We start from the raw sequence: 18,518 nt of genomic DNA on the forward strand, positions 1-18,518 counted from the left end.
GGACAGACGGGCCATCCACCTCTGCTCCAGGGCACCGAGTCTTGCCGTGTCCAGGTGTGTCAACGGGTTGTTATCCGTGTACACGGTGAACCGGGAAGAAGCGAGGTAATGCTTAAAGCGCTCGGTGACTGCCCATACTACGGCCAGGAACTCTAGCTTAAATGAGCTGTAATTCTCGGGGTTCCTTTCGGTGGGTCGCAGTTTTCGGCTGGCGTAGGCGATTACTCGTTCCTTCCCCTGCTGGATCTGGGACAGTACGGCTCCTAGCCCGATGTTACTGGCGTCGGTGTAGAGGATAAAGGGCTGGCTATAATCCGGGTACGCCAGGATTTCGTCCCCCGTGAGGGCCATCTTCAGCTGGCGGAAGGACTCTTCTTCCAGCTCCTCCCATTTGAAGGACGGCTTCTGGTTCTTGGCCTTCCGGGACTGGCCTATCAGGAGGTCCTGCATAGGTGCTGCCTTTTTGGTGAAACCGGGAATAAACCTTCGGTAGTAGCCTACCAACCCGAGGAACTGCCGCACTTCTTTTACGCTGGAGGGGCTTGGCCATTCCTTAATTGCGGTGATCTTATCAGGGTCGGGAGCCACTCCGTCAGCGCTCACCACGTGTCCCAGGTACTGCACCTTTGGTTTCAGGAGGTGACACTTGGAGGGTTTCACCTTTAGGCCGTAACTCGCCAGAGCTTCGAACACTTCCGCCAGGTGTTTCAGGTGGTCCTCATACGTCTTGGAATATACGAAGACATCGTCCAGGTACAACAGGACCGTCTCGAAGTTTCTGTGGCCCAGACAACACTCCATTAGTCGTTGGAAGGTTCCTGGTGCGTTGCAGAGTCCGAACGGCATGCAGGTGAACTCGCTAAGTCCCATCGGGGTGGTGAATGCGGTCTTCTCCCGGTCCGCCTCTGCTACAGGAACCTGCCAGTACCCGCTAGTGAGATCCAAGGTAGAGAAGAAGTTAGCAGATCTTAAAGCAGCCAATGACTCCTCTATCCTTGGTAAGGGGTACGCATCCTTGTGTGTGATACGGTTGATTTTTCGGTAATCTACACACATCCTCATGGTGTTGTCTTTTTTTCTGACTAAGACTAGTGGAGCTGCCCAGGGGCTACAGCTATCCCTGATCACCCCAGCCTCCTTCATGTCTCTAAGCATCCCCTTGGCGTGTTGGTAGTGTGCAGGGGGTACGGGTCGATACCTCTCTTTTATAGGAGGATGGTCTCCCGTGGGGATGTGGTGTTCTACCCCCTTGACTCGCCCGAAGTCTAACGGGTGTTTACTGAACACTCTCTCGTACTCCTGAACCACCCGATAGACTCCTTGTTTCTGGTGTGAGGGAGTGGAGTCAGTACCCAGATGTAGTTGCTGACACCAGTCCTCCATGTTTTTCTTAGAGCCGTTACCTTCCTCCGGGTGAGATGGAGGCAAGGGTTCCACAGATTGTATAGAATTTTGGTTAATGGTATATAATTTGGCTAGCGTGGCATACCGGGGCAGGTACACTTCCCTCTCCCCGATATTTATTATGCAAACGGTCACCCTCCCATGGCGTACATCAACCACCCCCCGTGCTGTCAAAATGGTGGGCCTACTGTCTGAGTAAACTGGTTCTACCATTGCCTGGTAATCCCTACCTCTCAGACCAATAGCTGCCCGGCACCAAATCATCATTTCACTTTTTGGGGGCATGGCAATAGGAAAAGGGTCACACATTCTTACGCTACCAATCTCACCGCCGGAGAGTTCCACCTGTTGCCTTCGCATCAGTGCCCGGATCTCTTTCTGGAGCACCCGCTGCTCGCCGGAGCTGGCGTTCTTGGCAACCTGCTGTAAAAGGAAAATCACCTCTGCAAGACAATTTTCAATTACATTAGTTCCTAGAGTTATTTTTGGGTGACTCTCATGTTTGTCAATATCTACAATGATCAGTCCCTGTGCTGCCAGTTCGACTCTACCGATTTTGATGGTCACCTCTTTAAATCCGATCTGTGGCACGGGCTGGCCATTGCTGGCGATGATACTCAAGTCGTCGTCAGGGTAGCGGGTAATATCCGAGTCATTCCAGTACTGCTTAAAGAGCACGTACGGGATGGTGGTGACCTGTGACCCGGTGTCCAGTAGGGCACTCATGGGAATGCCATCCAGTACCACAGGCAAGACTGGACGTCCTCCCACATATCTGTCGCGCCAGTTCGATGGGCCTGGTGATCTTTTTCCTGGGGGTTGGCCCTCTACCCCAGGTTGTGCCCGTTTAAAGAACAGTACCTTGCCATATGTCCGGGTTGATTGCAGCGGCGGCAGATGGGTCGTCCGTCCTCGCTGTATCGGTCACTGGGTCTTCCTCTGGCCGGTGGGGTCCTCCTTGGTCGACGCCACGGGATGTCCTCCGGTCCGGATGCCAGCTGGATCTTCCCTGGGGTGGAAACCTGTAAAGACTGCACAGTTCGGGTTAGCGCAGCAACGCTCTTAGCTAGCTCTTGGACCTGATGGTGTAGGTCTGGAGCCGGGTCATTGTCCAAAGCCTGCGCATCAGCTCCCACAGGCCCTGCCGACAAGGGCGCCGCCTCCTGGTGGTAAGTAATAGCTGGGCGCCTGTGGGTCATAACGCCACCCGGTGCCGGTTCTCGGAGCACCCGGATGGCTCTGTCCTTGAACTGTGCAAAGCCCAGATGGGGATCCTGTAAGGCCATCGCCCGCAACTGGGTTCGGTGGGCATTACAATACAGTCCCTCTATAAATTGTTCAATCAACAGCCTGTCCTCGTTTCCCACTCCATCAGGGTCGGTCTGCTTAATGGCCCTCAGGGCCTCTTGTAGGTTTAGTGCATAGTCCCTTATACTCTCATGCGCTCGCTGCTTGCACCCGTAGAATCTAAGCTTAATCTCGGCTGAGGTGCGGGTATCAAAGGTATCCTTCAGCCGGGTTACTATCCCTGCGACAGTCTTCCTCCCAGGTGGCCAGGATTTTACTTCCCTTTTAGCTGCCCCGGTTAGTTGGGCCACCAGGATGCTCACTTTTTGCTCTTCTGTGAGGGGGTACACCTGGAAGAGGCTATCCAGCTTTTCTCTAAAGTCATGCAGGGTATGTGACTCCCCTGAGTACTGGGGTAGCCAAGCTGCTCCCGGGATATAGGGCATGGTGAAGGGCATAACTGCAGCAGCGGTGGCGCTGGCGGGGGTTGAGGCAGTGAAGCTCTCCTCCGTATCCGACATCTTCCTCCCCCCTAGTGGACCGTGGCCTACCTTGCGATGATCCTGTTCCGTAGGCCGCGGCTCCGCAGTAGATCGTCAGGGTTGAGGACCTTCCGTCGCGCTCCGGTGACGTCGGCGTCTGCTGGGCTCCTTCCAGGACCTTACGCAACGTCCGGACGTGAGGCGGGGCTTCAGTTCTCGCGCGCTTTCGAAGTCCACGCCCCTCTTCTTCCCGCGCGGCGTCCTCAAGATGGCGTCCAATGGCGGGAAAACTCCACGGATGGCGGGAAGAAGGCCGAAGATGGCGCCGGATGGCGGGAAAACTTCGCGGATGGCGGGAAGAAGGCAGAAGATGGCGCCGGATGGCGGGAAACCTCACCACTGGTAAGTTTGAACAGTCTTTGCTTTTCAGGCACGCAGTACCCGGTGGTTGCGGGCACGAAATCCTGCCGACTACGCCAAAGTTGACGCGCCCCTGGGCCTGCTGTGTCGCGCAGCGTCTCGCGCACGGGGGCTTACCCGGAACCGGATCAGATGAGGGTTGTAGTCTCCGAGTGGCGGGGACCCGGTCCGTGCCCAGGGAGTCAAACTCAGTGTGTGGCAGTCTTGATAGATGTTATTTGAATGTCGACTACGCCACCCGTTGATTTGCAGCTATGGAGCTGCCGCTGCAGGGCAGACCGCTGAGGCCGGTGTAGAATTGTGCAGCGTGATAGTATAACCCCCAACGGGAGGGGTATGGCCTCAGGGCAGCCGACGTGGAAGATGGGGGTAGCAGGAACCACTCAGAGACGGTGCGGTGTAATTCAGGGTCTTTACTGGTAACAACGATAGACCCTCCCGGAGTACTTGCTAGCGAACGGGGCCTGGTCAGTCCTTGAGCAGATGGGATCTCCCCTGGCCAGGCGGAGTTGTAGGCCTCCCAAACTGACTGTACTCTTCTGGCTACCTTGCTAGAAGCGGATATAAGTAGCCCACGTCCCTGAGTGTACCGTGTGGTGCTCACCCGTATGGCCGGTGACTCGGGGCCTTCTATTGGCTTCCGCTCCACGATGGCGGTGCTGGTCCCACACGTGTGACCGTGCCTTCGGGTTTCTGGGCCTGAGGACCTGAAATCCCCTGCCGGTCGGCTTCTGCTGCTGGGTAAGAGTTAGTCCCCACAGCCTCGGACGCCGGGTCCGGTAAGAAAGCTTCTCAGTCAGGGCGAGCTCTGCAGCTGCCAGCCCCTGACTCGTAGTAGTATTGCTCCCACTGAGCTCCAGCTGTTTCTTCCTATGACTGTTTCTTGTCTCTACTCTCCTTGACCCCTAACCCTGCTTCAGCCCCGGGTTTATATAGGGGAAGTTCTTCCCCTCCCAAGACTGGGCAGGAGGTGTGGCATGCACAGGATCCCTGACCAAAGGACCTCCCACCTGCTCTCAGACGTAATATCTCTATCACTGTGGCAACCAGACCCCTGGGGTGTCACACATGCATTTCTGCATGTGGGTTATCAAGTGCTTTTCCAAGCAATTTTAGCATCACTTGGAAAAGTGCTTGTCAACTTGGTCACACTATATAAATCCATGCAACCGGCATGGATTTATATAGTGTGACCAAGTAATAGTTTAAAAAAAAGAATAAGAATGATAAAAAATAAAGATTATACTTACCTTCTGATGGCCCCTGATCTTTTCTCCCCTGTATCCAGTCTCTTGCACTGCTCGCGGTGGTGTGAAGGGACCTTTCATGACGTAATTTAGTCATGTGACAGGTCACGCGAGCGCCAACGTCAGCGGTCGCGTGACCTGTCACATTACTAAATGACGTCATGGAAGGACCTTTTAGACCATCGCGAGTCGCCCAACACACCGGACGTATCGCTGAGGAGACCGGGGGCCATCGGAAGGTGAGTATAATCTTTATTTTTTATTTTAAATTCTTTTTTTTACAGCTACCATGGTACCTGGGTCTGGAGGAGAGTCTCCTCTTCTCCAGACCCGGGTACCATCCGCACATTGAATCGCATAATATCCGCTTGTGCACATGTAGTGATGCGGATATTAAGCGATTCAATGCAAGTCAATGGTGGCAATTACGCTGCGTGTCCGCAAAATTAATGGACATGCTTTGTATTTTTCCGCAATGATAATCCGCAGCAGAAATTTCCGCAGCATGTGCATAGCACATGTGGATTATCATTGGGGATCATGGGGCACGTATTATCAAGCATTTTTTAAGCGTTTTCGCTGCGGAAATTCCGCGACAAAAACGCTTGAAAAATGCATAGTGGGCACGCAGCCTTAGAGCTTTAGAAAGAGGCAAGCAGGCTATAAAACGTAATTGGAAAGGCTGGGACTGCACGGTGGCCAATAACTTGGGCAATGAGCAGTACACTATAAAATAGAAACCCCTTTGTTCTTGAGATCAGACAGTATTTTAAATAAGGGATACATTGCAAAGTTGCTTGTTTTTACAAGCACTTTGCAATTTTACCCAATTTTATCCATTCTGATCTTGAGACAAACTGTTTAATTTTACCAGATGCCTTTTGTCCCCACACTTTATATCTCAGCTCTGACTGTTCAGTATTGCTACCATGGAAACAAACAGCTAAAAAACAAATTAGGAAACAGGATTATCTGGCCATACATAAAATGATGTAAGAGCACTGTGTAAAACTGGTAGAATTTTAGTTACGAAACAAATCACACGATGTTACAGTTTATGTTTGGCGCCATGCTCAGCACATAAAGTGGGTCACCAAGCACAAAGAGTAGACAAGATGGCAGCCATGACTGTTATAGCCAGTGTGACCCCTGCTCTGCTGCAGCATCCCTCCTGCCCTACCCTGAGATGACCATTGGAGAAAGTAAAACTGATGGTTTCATGTCTAAGGCTGGTTTCATATATCCAGGTTTCGCATTCCATTCTTGGACACACTGCATAGTGTGGCTGCGGATCTGACCCAAACTCGCAGACTTGTAGGCATATTATAAGACTGCCAAGTTGACTGTCAAGAGACCTGCGACCAGTCTAAGAAACTGGCATAAAGAGATATTTAAAAACACTATAATTTCATGGCATTAGTTTAAGCCCTTAGTGACGGAGCCAATTATGTCCTTAATGACCAAGCCAAATTTTACAATTTTAACCACTGTCCCTTTATGAGGTAATTACTCTGGAACACTTCAACGTGTCTCACTGATTCTGAGATTGTTTTTCGTGACATATTATACTTCATGATAGTGGTAAAATTTCTTCGATATGACTTGTGTTTATTTGTGAAAAAGTAGGAAATTTGGCGAAAATGTTTTTTTGTTAGAAAGTTATAAAGGCTACAAGTTGACCAGCGATTTCTCATTTTTCCAACAAAATTTACAAATTTAGGGACCATATCACATTTGAAGTGACTTTGAGGGGTCTATATGACAGAAAATACCCAAAAGTGACACCATTCTAGAAACTGCACCCCTCAAACTGCACAAAAACACATTCAAGAAGTTTATTAACCCTTCATGTGCTTCACAGGAACTGAAGCAACGTGGAAGTAAAAAATGAATATTTAACTTTTTTCACATTTACTTCAGACCCCAATTTTTTATTTTCACAAGGGTAACAAGAGAAAATGGACCACAAAATTTGTTGTGCAATTTCTCCTGAGCATGCCGATATCCCATATGTGGGGGAAAACCACTGTTTGGGCACACAGCAAGGCTCAGAAGCGAATGAGCACCGTTTGACTTTTTGAACGCAAAATTGTCTAGAATCTAGAGCAAATGCCATGTCGCATTTGGAGAGCCCCTGATGTGCCTAAACAGTGGAAACCCCCCACAAGTGACACCACTTTGGAAACTAGACCCCTCAAGGAACCTATCTAGATGTGTGGTAAGCACCTTGAATCCCCAGGTGCTTCACAGAAGTTTATAATGCAGAGCCGTGAAAATAAAAAAAAAAAATTTTTCCACAATAATGATCTTTTAGTCCCAAATTTTGTATTTTCACAAGGGTAAGAGGAGAAAATGGACCCCAAGAGTTTTGTGTAATTTCTCCTGAGTACGCTGATACCCCATATATGGGGAAAAAAATACTTTTTTTTTGCAAGCTTTCAGAGCACAGAGGCTCCTTCGTCAGGCAAGATTACAAATGAAAATGACGAAGGAGCCTCTGTGCTCTGAAAGCTTGCATAATTTTTTTTTTCTGGTTAGCCAATAAAGGTATCACTCCAAGAATACTTTTGTCATTTTTGGCATAAAAGTATTTACATCGATTACCATATAGTGAACATGGTAAATAAAAAAAAGCAATTGTGAAATTGCACTGTTTTTGCAATTTAAATGCACTTTTTACCACTTTCCAGTACATCATATGATAAAATGAATGGTGTCACTCAAAAGTACAACTTGTCCAGTAAAAAAAACAAGCCCCCACATGGCTATATTAACAGAAAAATAAAAAAGTTATGGCTCTTGGAAGAAGGAAAACGGAAAATGGCCATGGCGTGAAGAGGACCTTTCAATAAATTTTTCATGTTAAACTGGACACACCATGTTTTGAGTTTTTTTAAAGTCAAAGGTGGGTGTCATTAGTTTTCACTAGGGGCGCGTACTCTTTCTCCCTGTATGATGCAAACTAAGCATAAGCAAGCAGCAACACTCAAAGGAGAAAAGAACATGCCCCCCACAAAAGCTTAGAGCAGGTTTCTCAGTATATGAGATATAATGATACCTCTCTGGTCTCCTGGTCTAACCTCCTGCATGAGTCAGTGTGGGGGAGAGAACCCTTCAAAAAAAAATTAATTCATTAGGTTCAAAGGGTTGAGCGAGTATGTTCAGTCCGAGTACGCTCGGGCCGAGCTCCGAGTATTTGTAGCTGCTCGGTGATATGGTTGAATCGCTCCCGTGTGCATGATTTGCAACTGTTTGACAGCTTTATTACATGGGAGGAATGTGTAAGAAAGAGACATTCCTCACATGTAATAAAACTGTCAAACAGTTGCAAATCATGCACACGGGAGCGATTCAACCATATCACCGAGCAGCTGTAAATACTCGGAGCTCGGCCCGAGCATACTCGGCGAAAGGGTTAATAGAACATACTCGCTCAACACTATAGGGTTCCAAATAATTTGATTGCTGCTATCTCCGTAAAGGAGAGACAACATTTAAAAAAAAATGTTTTAGGCTGTGTGCCCACGATGCGTTTTTTAAGCGTTTCCGCAGTGGCAAAAACGCTGCAGAAACGCTTAAAAAAACGCATGGTAGAAGGTCTGCCATGTTCCCCAATGATAATCCGCATGTGCTGTGCACATGCTGTGGAAATTTCCGCTGCGGATTATCATTGCGGAAAAAAACGCAGCACTACCAATTATTTTGCGGAAGTGCTGCGTTTTCGCCACCATTGACTTGCATTAGACTGCATGGATTACGCATCACTGTACATGTAGATGCGCATTCCATGCGTTCTAATGTGCGGATGGTACCCGGGTGTAGAGAAGAGGAGACTCTCCTCCGGACCTGGGTACCATAGAAAACTGTAAAAAATAATAAAATAAAAAATAAATATATACTTACCTTCTGGCGGCCCGCGCTGCGCTCCTCCTTGCTTGCCGGCAGTTCGTGATGTACTGAAGGACCTGCGCTGACGTCAGAGTCATGTGACGGGTCACGCGACGCTGATGTCGGCAGGTCCTTCAGTCTACCGCTGCCAGCAGCCGGGACGGTGAAGCAAGACAGCGCGGGCCATCGGAGGGTAAGTATAGATTTATTTTTTGATTTTTTGACATTCTCTCTGGTCACACTATATAAATCCATGCTGTTTGCATGGATTTATATAGTGTGACCAAGTTGTCAAGCACTTTCCAAGTGATGCTAAAATCGCTTGGAAAGCGCTTGTCAACCCGCATGCGGAAATGCAAGTGAAGAACGCTTCACATCCGCTTGGCCCTGGCAGGAAAACGCATGTATAATCCGCATGCGTTTTTTTCTGCCAGGGAGATGCTGAAACGCTCAAGAAAAAATCCTGAGCATTTCTGCATCGTGGGCACATAGCCTTATACTGCTCTGCAGCCACTATTACACTGTGTGTCTACTTCAACGTGAAAAATTTGGTGAAAGGTCCTCTTTGAAACTGAGTAATAGGAGTCATGAGATAGATTAATGTATAACTACATGTGTTTTTCACTTGGAACATTACATAGTTATTACGTGACAATTACTTATAGCATAAGTGAAAAAAAAAATCACAATCAACACGAATAAAAAGGACAAAGTGAAGGAAAAGTCTTCATCATGTGACACTGCTGGTTTAAGGTCTTTCTATCTATTTAAACCCAATTTTTTGTAATTTGCTCATAATGATCAGGGATTGGCATCTCTCTAATTGTCAACTGTTTGGGATTATGCAAAAAGATTTATTGCAAAAACTGAAGCAATTGTCTACATTACCAATAAGGTCAATTTTAATACACAGCAGACCTTTTTGTTTTCATTACAAGGGGTGGGGAACCTTTTTTCAGTCAAGGGCCATTTTGATATTTATAACATCGTTCATGAGCAACACAAAATTATCGACTTAAATACAGTCATGGCCAAAAGTTTTGAGAATGACACCAAAATTATATTTTCACATGATCTGCTGGCCTCTGGTTTTTATTAGTGTTTGTCTGATGTTTAAATCACATACAGAAATATAATTGCAATCATATTATGAGTACCAATAGGTTATATTGACAGTTAGAATGAGTTAATGCAGCAAGTCAATATTTGCAGTGTTGCCCCTTCTTCTTCAAGACCTCTGTAATTCTCCCTGGCATGCTCTCAATCAACTTTTGGACCAAATCCTGACTGATAGCAGTCCATTCTTGCATAATCAATGCTTGCATTTTGCCAGAATTTGTTGGTTTTTGTTTGTCCACCCGTCTCTTGATGATTGACCACAAGTTCTCAATGGGATTAAGATCTGGGGAGTTTCCAGGCCATGGACCCAAAATCTCTATGTTTTGTTCCATGAGCCATTTAGTTATCACCTTTGCTTTATGGCAAGGTGCTCCATCATGCTGGAAAAGGCATTTTTTGGCGCCAAACTGCTCTTGGACGGTTGGGAGAAGTTGCTCTTGGAGGACATTCTGGTACCATTCTTTATTCATGGCTGTGTTTTTAGGCAAGACTGTGAGTGAGCCGATTCCCTTGGCTGAGAAGCAACCCCACACATGAATGGTTTCAGGATGCTTTACAGTTGGCATGAGACAAGACTGGTGGTAGCGCTCACCTCTTCTTCTCCGAATAAGCTGTTTTCCAGATGTCCCAAACAATCGAAAAGGGGATTCATCAGAGAAAATGACTTTGCCCCAGTCCTCAGCAGTCCACTCCCTGTACCTTTTGCAGAATATCTGTCGGTCCCTGATGTTTTTTCTGGAGAGAAGTGGCTTCTTTGCTGCCCTCCTTGAAACCAGCCCTTGCTCAAAGAGTCTCCGCCTCACAGTGCGTGCAGAAGCACTCACACCAGCCTGCTGCCATTCCTGAGCAAGCTCGGCACTGCTGGTAGTCCGATCCCGCAGCTGAAACAGTTTTAAGATACGGTCCTGGCGCTTGCTGGTTGTAGCGTCGGCGTCCCTGCCCCCTGCTAGGCAGGGACGTCGTTCCCCTCACCTCTCCGCTCTGTGCCCGGCGGCTTCCTCCCGCTCTGCTGGCAGCGCGCGCTGCTTCCCGGCCTCTGTGCTTAGGGCGCGCGCTCCCCCTCTCTTAAAGGGGCCGCGCGCGCCATCCTAAGGAGTCCCCGGCCAATGGCCGGAGGACCTCTCCATATATAAGGCACCTCCTCCAAAATGGAGGTGCCCGAGCAATGTTGTTGCAAAGCCTTCACTCTGCTTCAGCCCTCAGGTCCCGTTACCAGTTACCTGCCAGTCACCTGCCAGATTCCTGCTTGTTACCTGCCAGTCACCTGCCTGATTCCTGCCTGCTACCTGCCAGTCACCTGCCAGATTCCTGCTTGATACCTGCCTGATATCCGCTTACCTACTTGCTAGCCTGCGGTCCGACGGTCTGCCCTCCGACACCTGTCAGTCTGTCTATGGACCAGCCTGCCCGCTCACCTGGGAGCGCTCACCTGTTGCCTACCTGGAGGCTCTGCCGTCACTTGCCGTGACCACCTGCCTGTCCAGAGACTCCTGCCCGCTCACCTGGGAGTGCTCACCTGCTACCTGCCTGCTAGCCTACCTGGAGGCTCTGCCGTCACTTGCCGTGACCACCTGCCTGTCCAGAGACTCTTGCCCGCTCACCTGGGAGCATCCACCCGCTACCTGTCTGCTAGTCTACCTGGAGGTTCTGCCGTCACTTGCCGTGACCACCTGCCTGTCCAGAGACTCTCGCCCGCTCACCTGGGAGCGCTCACCAGCCACCAGCCCGCTGTCCTTCTACCCAGAGACTGTCCCTGTCACTTGCCGTGACTACCTGCCCTTCTACCCAGAGACTGTCCCTGTCACTTGCCGTGACTACCTGCCTTTCTACCCAGAGACTGTCCCTGTCACTTGCCGTGACTACCTGCCCGTCTTCCCTGGGAGCCACCCGCTTCCTTACAAGGACTGCCCCCTTGTATAGTTGCTCAGAGGTTCCACCTCCCAGACCCGTTACAGTTTGCTCGGCCCATGGAACCCGGTGGCCCCCAGATCTCCGATCTGCACCAGGAAGTCTTACGTCAGAAAGCTCAGCAGGAGCTGGTACTGTCCTATCTACGGTCCGTTAACTCTCGTCTAGGCGCATTGTGTGACTCGTCTATGTCTACCTCTGGTCCAGCCATGCCCATTCCTGCGGTACCGCAATCTAGTCCCGTCATGGTACCTGACTATGGACCTCGGCTTCTGGCACCTCCATGCTTTGCCGGCGAACCTACTTTAGCTCGGGGTTTCATAAACCAGTGCACCCTGCACTTTGAGCTATTGGCATACCAGTTCATCTCCAACCGGGCCAAGGTGGCCTTCATCATGTCCCATCTCACTGGGGAGGCACTGGCATGGCTAAATCCCCTGTGGGAGAGAGGGGATCCCCTGGTGTCCGACCTGCCATCTTTTCTCGCTGCTTTCCGGAAAGTCTTCGATGAACCTGGACGGAAAACCTCTTCTGCCTCCTCTCTGCTACGTCTCCGCCAAGGGAGTCTCACCGTGGGCCAATATGCCATACGGTTCCGCACCCTCGCTTCTGAGCTTGCCTGGGAGAATGAGGCTCTGGTGTCCGTCTTCTGGGAGGGTCTTTCCGGTCGGATTAAGGACGAGTTAGCTGGTCGGGACATAACTACCACTCTGGATGACCTGGTGTCACTAGCTACCCGGATTGGCATCCGGTTCCAAGAACGTGCCAAAGAGACTGCCTGGGAGAAAGACTTTTCTTGCTCTGCTCCTACTTCCCTGAGACCTGCCTCTCAACCAGTCACTCCGCGGGCGCTCTCGCCTGAACCTATGCAGATCGACCAGACCAAGATGGTCAGATCTCGCCAAGAATCTCGCCGAGCCGAGGGAAGCTGTTTCTATTGTGGCAGTATGGAGCACTTCATCCGTTCCTGCCCGGAAAAGCCGGGAAACGCCAGTATCTAGGACCGCTCGGAGAGGTCGTCCTAGACAAAGGTAAGCCCTCTCCGTCTCTGACTTTACCGGTCTCTATTGCTTGGGGAGAAAACCGTCACTTTGAACTCGCCCACCTGGATTCTGGAGCTGCTGGAAACCTCATCTCCCAGTCTCTGGTAGAGAGATACCGTATTCCCACCAAGTCCCTGGCTGAACCATTATCAGTCGCCTCCGTGGATGGAAGACTTCTCTCGGAGACCATCCTGCTCGTCACTGAACCCATAACCCTGCAGGTGGGAATGCTGCACTCTGAGGAAATCTCATTCCATGTGCTGTCCGGACTTTCTCACTCCCTGTTGCTAGGTCTACCTTGGCTCCAGACACACGAACCCGTATTGAACTGGCGATCCGGTGAAGTACTCCGATGGGGTCCAGACTGCCATAGGACCTGCCTGGTTCCGGTCCGCCCAGCTCGCCCTCCGCCTACTCCAGCTAATTTACCTGGTCTCCCGGCTCCTTACTGGCCCTATGCGGACGTCTTCGGTAAGAAGGAAGCAGAGACGTTGCCACCCCATAGGCCATATGACTGCCCGATCGACCTGGTACCTGGTGCCACTCCACCCCGTGGGCATATTTATCCGTTGTCTGCGGCAGAAACCCGGGCCATGTCTGAGTACATAGAGGAGAATCTGGCCAGGGGATTCATCCGGAAGTCTACTTCCCGGCTGGAGCCGGATTCTTCTTTGTCAAAAAAAAAGATGGCTCGCTTCGCCCCTGTATTGACTATAGAGGACTCAATCAGATCACGGTTAAAAATAAATACCCCCTTCTGCTCATCTCTGAGTTATTTGATCGTCTTAAAGGCGCCAGGATCTTCTCCAAGCTGGATCTACGCGGAGCATATAACCTGGTCCGTATCCGTCAGGGAGACGAGTGGAAAACAGCATTTAATACCCGCGACTGACACTATGAGTACCGTGTGATGCCCTTCGGTCTCTGCAATGTTCCCGCCGTCTTAAAAAGAACTGGTCAACGACATCTTCCGTGACCTTCTTTACTCCTGCGTGGTGGTATACCTGGACGACATCTTGGTCTTCTGTCCGGATCTTCCCACACACCGGAGGGATGTTCGTCAGGTCCTGCTTAGGCTCAGGCAGAACCACCTCTATGCTAAATACGAGAAGTGCCTTTTTGAGCAGACCTCTCTTCCTTTCCTGGGCTATGTTATCTCCCAGACAGGCTTGCGAATGGATCCCGAGAAGCTCTCTGCTGTCCTAAAGTGGCCCCGTCCGGAGGGCTTGAAGGCGATACAGCGATTCCTGGGCTTCGCTAATTACTATCGTCTCTTCATTCCTCACTTCTCGTCACGGACTGCGCCCATATCTGCGCTCACCCGTAAGGGAGCAAATCCCAAGGTATGGTCATCCGAAGCTGAGGAGGCCTTCCTTTCCCTGAAACAAGCCTTCTCCTCTGCCCCTGTGCTGCACCGTCTGGACTGCAACAAACAGTTCTACCTGGAGGTTGATGCCTCCTCCTCTGGAGCCGGAGCGGTGCTCACCCAAAAGTCTTCCTCCGGGAGAATGGTAACCTGCGGCTTTTTCTCTAAAATCTTCTCCTCCTCTGAGCACAATTACTCCATAGGAGACCGAGAACTGCTTGCCGTTAAATTGGCGCAGGAGGAATGGCGTTACCTGCTTGAAGGGGCCCTATACCCGGTGATCATCTACACGGATCTCAAGAACCTGGCATATCTCCAAAATGCCCAGAGACTTAATCCACGTCAGGCCCGGTGGTCTTTGTTTTTTGCCCGCTTCGATTTCACCCTTCATTTCCGCCCAGCGGACAAAAATGTCAAAGCTGATGCCTTGTCCTGATCCTTCCTGTCCTCCGACCAAGAGGAGGAGCCTATGCACATTATCGACCCCTCCAAGGTGATGAATGTGGCCCCCTTGGATTTGACTCGTCTTCCACCCGGCAAGACGTTCGTGGCGCATCCAGACCGTGAGAGGGTTCTTCGCTGGGGTCATTCTTCTAAACTAGCTGGCCATGCCGGCCAAAAGAAGACCTTCCTACTCATTTCCCGGCATTACTGGTGGTCTACCCTGCGTAAGGATGTGGTAGACTTCGTCTCTGCCTGTTCATCTTGTGGCCGCAACAAAGTTCCCAGACACTTACCAGCTGGTCATCTCCTGCCGCTTCCCATACCTGTTGCCCCGTGGAACACATCGCTATGGACTTCATTACCGATCTTCCTGTTTCTGCCGGGTGTACTGTCATTTGGGTGGTCGCGGACCGCTTCTCTAAAATGGCCCACTTCATTCCCCTGCCTGGTCTTCCGTCTGCACCTGAGCTGGCTAAGGACTTTATTCGCCATATCTTCGGTCTCCATGGTCTACCCCCCCACATCGTGTCGGATCGAGGGGTTCAGTTTACCTCACGCTTCTGGAGAGCCACATGTAAACTACTGGACGTCACCCTGGACTTCTCCTCCGCTTACCACCCTCAGTCCAATGGTCAAGTGGAGCGGATCAATCAGATCCTTACCAGCTATCTCCGGCACTTTGTTAATGCCCACCATTCTGATTGGGTGGACCTCCTTCCTTGGGCCGAGTTCTCTTATAATAACCATGAGAGCGAATCCTCTTCCAAGTCCCCATTCTTTATTGTCTATGGCCAGCACCCCCGGATTCCGTTTCCCGTCTCCGCCTCTGTGGACAACCCTGCCGCGCAGTCTCTTGTCAGCGAGTTTTCTACCATTTGGGAGAGTACTAGGTCTGCACTTCTTCAGTCCTCCGAGCGGATGAAGCGATATGCTGATAAGAGACGTCTGGATCCGCCTCAATTCCGTCCGGGAGACAAGGTTTGGCTCTCTTCCAAACATGTACGGCTCAAGATACCCTCCTACAAGTTAGGTCCTCGCTTCATCGGTCCTTTCGAAATCCTCAGGCAAATTAATCCAGTGGCCTACAAATTAAAACTCCCGGCCACCTTACGGATTCCCAACTCCTTCCACGTATCTCTCCTCAAACCCGTTGTCTTTAACTCTTTCTCCAACAATCCAGGTACTCCTCCTGCTCCGGTTTCCGCTGAAGACGTCTTTGAGGTAGAGAGTATTCTGGCCACTAAGAGGGTAAGAGGAAAGACCTTTTTTTTGGTAGATTGGAAGGCGTTTGGTCCTGAGCAGAGAACATGGGAACCCCGGGAGAACATCCATGCCCCTCTCATCCTTGCTAAATTTCTCTCTGGCCTAAAATAGGGGGGGCCTAAAGAGGGGGGTACTGTAGCGTCGGCGTCCCTGCCCCCTACTAGGCAGGGATGCCGTTCCCCTCACCTCTCCACTCCGTGCCCGGCGGCTTCCTCCCGCTCTGCTGGCAGCGCGCGCTGCTTCCCGGCCTCTGTGCTTAGGGCGCGCGCGCTCCCCCTCTCTTAAAGGGGCCTCGCGCGCCGTCCTAAGGAGTCCCCGGCCAATGGCCGGAGGACCTCTCCACATATAAGGCACCTCCTCCAAAATGGAGGTGCCCGAGCAATGTTGTTGCAAAGCCTTCACTCTGCTTCAGCCCTCAGGTCCCGTTACCAGTTACCTGCCAGTCACCTGCCAGATTCCTGCTTGTTACCTGCCAGTCACCTGCCTGATTCCTGCCTGTTACCTGCCAGTCACCTGCCAGATTCCTGCTTGATACCTGCCTGATATCCGCTTACCTGCTTGCTAGCCTGCGGTCCGACGGTCTGCCCTCCGACACCTGTCAGTCTGTCTATGGACCAGCCTGCCCGCTCACCTGGGAGCGCTCACCTGTTACCTGCCTGCTAGCCTACCTGGAGGCTCTGCCGTCACTTGCCGTGACCACCTGCCTGTCCAGAGACTCCTGCCCGCTCACCTGGGAGTGCTCACCTGCTACCTGCCTGCTAGCCTACCTGGAGGCTCTGCCGTCACTTGCCGTGACCACCTGCCTGTCCAGAGACTCTTGCCCGCTCACCTGGGAGCGTCCACCCGCTACCTGTCTGCTAGTCTACCTGGAGGTTCTGCCGTCACTTGCCGTGACCACCTGCCTGTCCAGAGACTCTCACCCGCTCACCTGGGAGCGCTCACCAGCCACCAGCCCGCTGTCCTTCTACCCAGAGACTGTCCCTGTCACTTGCCGTGACTACCTGCCCTTCTACCCAGAGACTGTCCCTGTCACTTGCCGTGACTACCTGCCCTTCTACCCAGAGACTGTCCCTGTCACTTGCCGTGACTACCTGCCCGTCTTCCCTGGGAGCCACCCGCTTCCTTACAAGGACTGCCCCCTTCTATAGTTGCTCAGAGGTTCCACCTCCCAGACCCGTTACACTGGTCTTTCTTGGGCGCCCTGGAGCCTTTTTGACAACAATGGAAGCTCTCTCCTTGAAGTTCTTGATGATGCGATAGATTGTTGACTGAGGTGCAATCTTTGTAGCTGCTATACTCTTCCCTGTTAGGCCATTTTTGTGCAGTGCAATGATGGCTGCACGTGTTTCTTTAGAGATAACCATGGTTAACTGAAGAGAAACAATGATACCAAGAACCAGCCTCCTTTTAAAGTGTCCAGTGATGTCATTCTTACTTAATCATGACTGATTGACCGCCAGCCCTGTCCTCATCAACACCAACACCTGTGTTAATGGATCAACCACTAAAACGATGTTAGCTGCTCCTTTTAAGGCAGGACTGCAATGATGTTGAAATGTGTTTTGGGGGTTAAAGTTCATTTTCTGGGCAAATATTGACTTTGCAAGTACAGTAATCGCTGTTAAGCTGATCACTCTTTGACATTCAGGAGTATATGCAAATTGCCATTACAAAAAATGAAGCAGTAAACTTTGGAAAAATTACTATTTGTCTCATTCTTAATACTTTTGGCCATGACTGTACTACCCTGCTATATTTGGTCAAATATTTAATCAACTAAACCCTAATGTGTTGGCTGGAACTGCTTCTTTTTGGTTAGATGTGTGATGTGAGGTTGTATTGATGATGTTGCTACTTGCAACTGGTTTTCCAGGTTTGCATCTGTCGGTCTTGAGCGCAGCCAACTCTTTGCAATGATGTTTTGTGTAAAAAAAAATCAAATCGCAGCAGTAAGTTGTACCAAACACAGATGTATATTACACTGCATGTCTCCTCTCACTGGGAAATTCATCACTGCTCATGTTCCATTTATAGAACTCAAGCAGTGAGAGATCTGAAGTATACATCATATAGGAGACTGCGAGGCTGCTGTATATACCACATAGGAGACACCATGGCTGCTGTATACATCACATAGGACACATCAAGACTGGTGCATATGCATCACATAGGAGACTCTGAGACTGCTATATACATCACATATGAGACCAAGACTGCTGTATATACATCCCATAGGATACACCGAGACTGCTGTATAAAGAGAGGGTGAAATAGCTATTGAACATGCCACCAATTTTCTAAGTAAATATATTTCTAAAGGTGCTATTGACATTAAATTCTCACTAGATGTCAGCAACAACCCATCCAATCCACACAGACAAAGAAATAAAACCTTAGATGCCCATAAAGTAAGTTATGTGTAATAATAAGAAATAACACAGGGAAAAAGTATTGAACACGCTTACTGAAATGTATTTAATACTTTGTACAAACGCCTTTGTTGGTGATGACAGCTTCAAGACGCCTCCTGTATAGAGAAACTAGTCCCATGCATTTCTCAGGTGTGATTTTGGCCCATTCTTCCACACAAACACTCTTCAAATCCTGAAGGTCCCTTGGGCTCCTTCTATGAACTCTGAGCTTTAGT

This window comes from Phyllobates terribilis, unplaced genomic scaffold (assembly GCF_046119375.1).
Source record: "Phyllobates terribilis strain yellow unplaced genomic scaffold, ASM4611937v1 Scaffold_9__5_contigs__length_417890890, whole genome shotgun sequence".
NCBI classification, from domain to species: Eukaryota; Metazoa; Chordata; class Amphibia; order Anura; family Dendrobatidae; genus Phyllobates; species Phyllobates terribilis.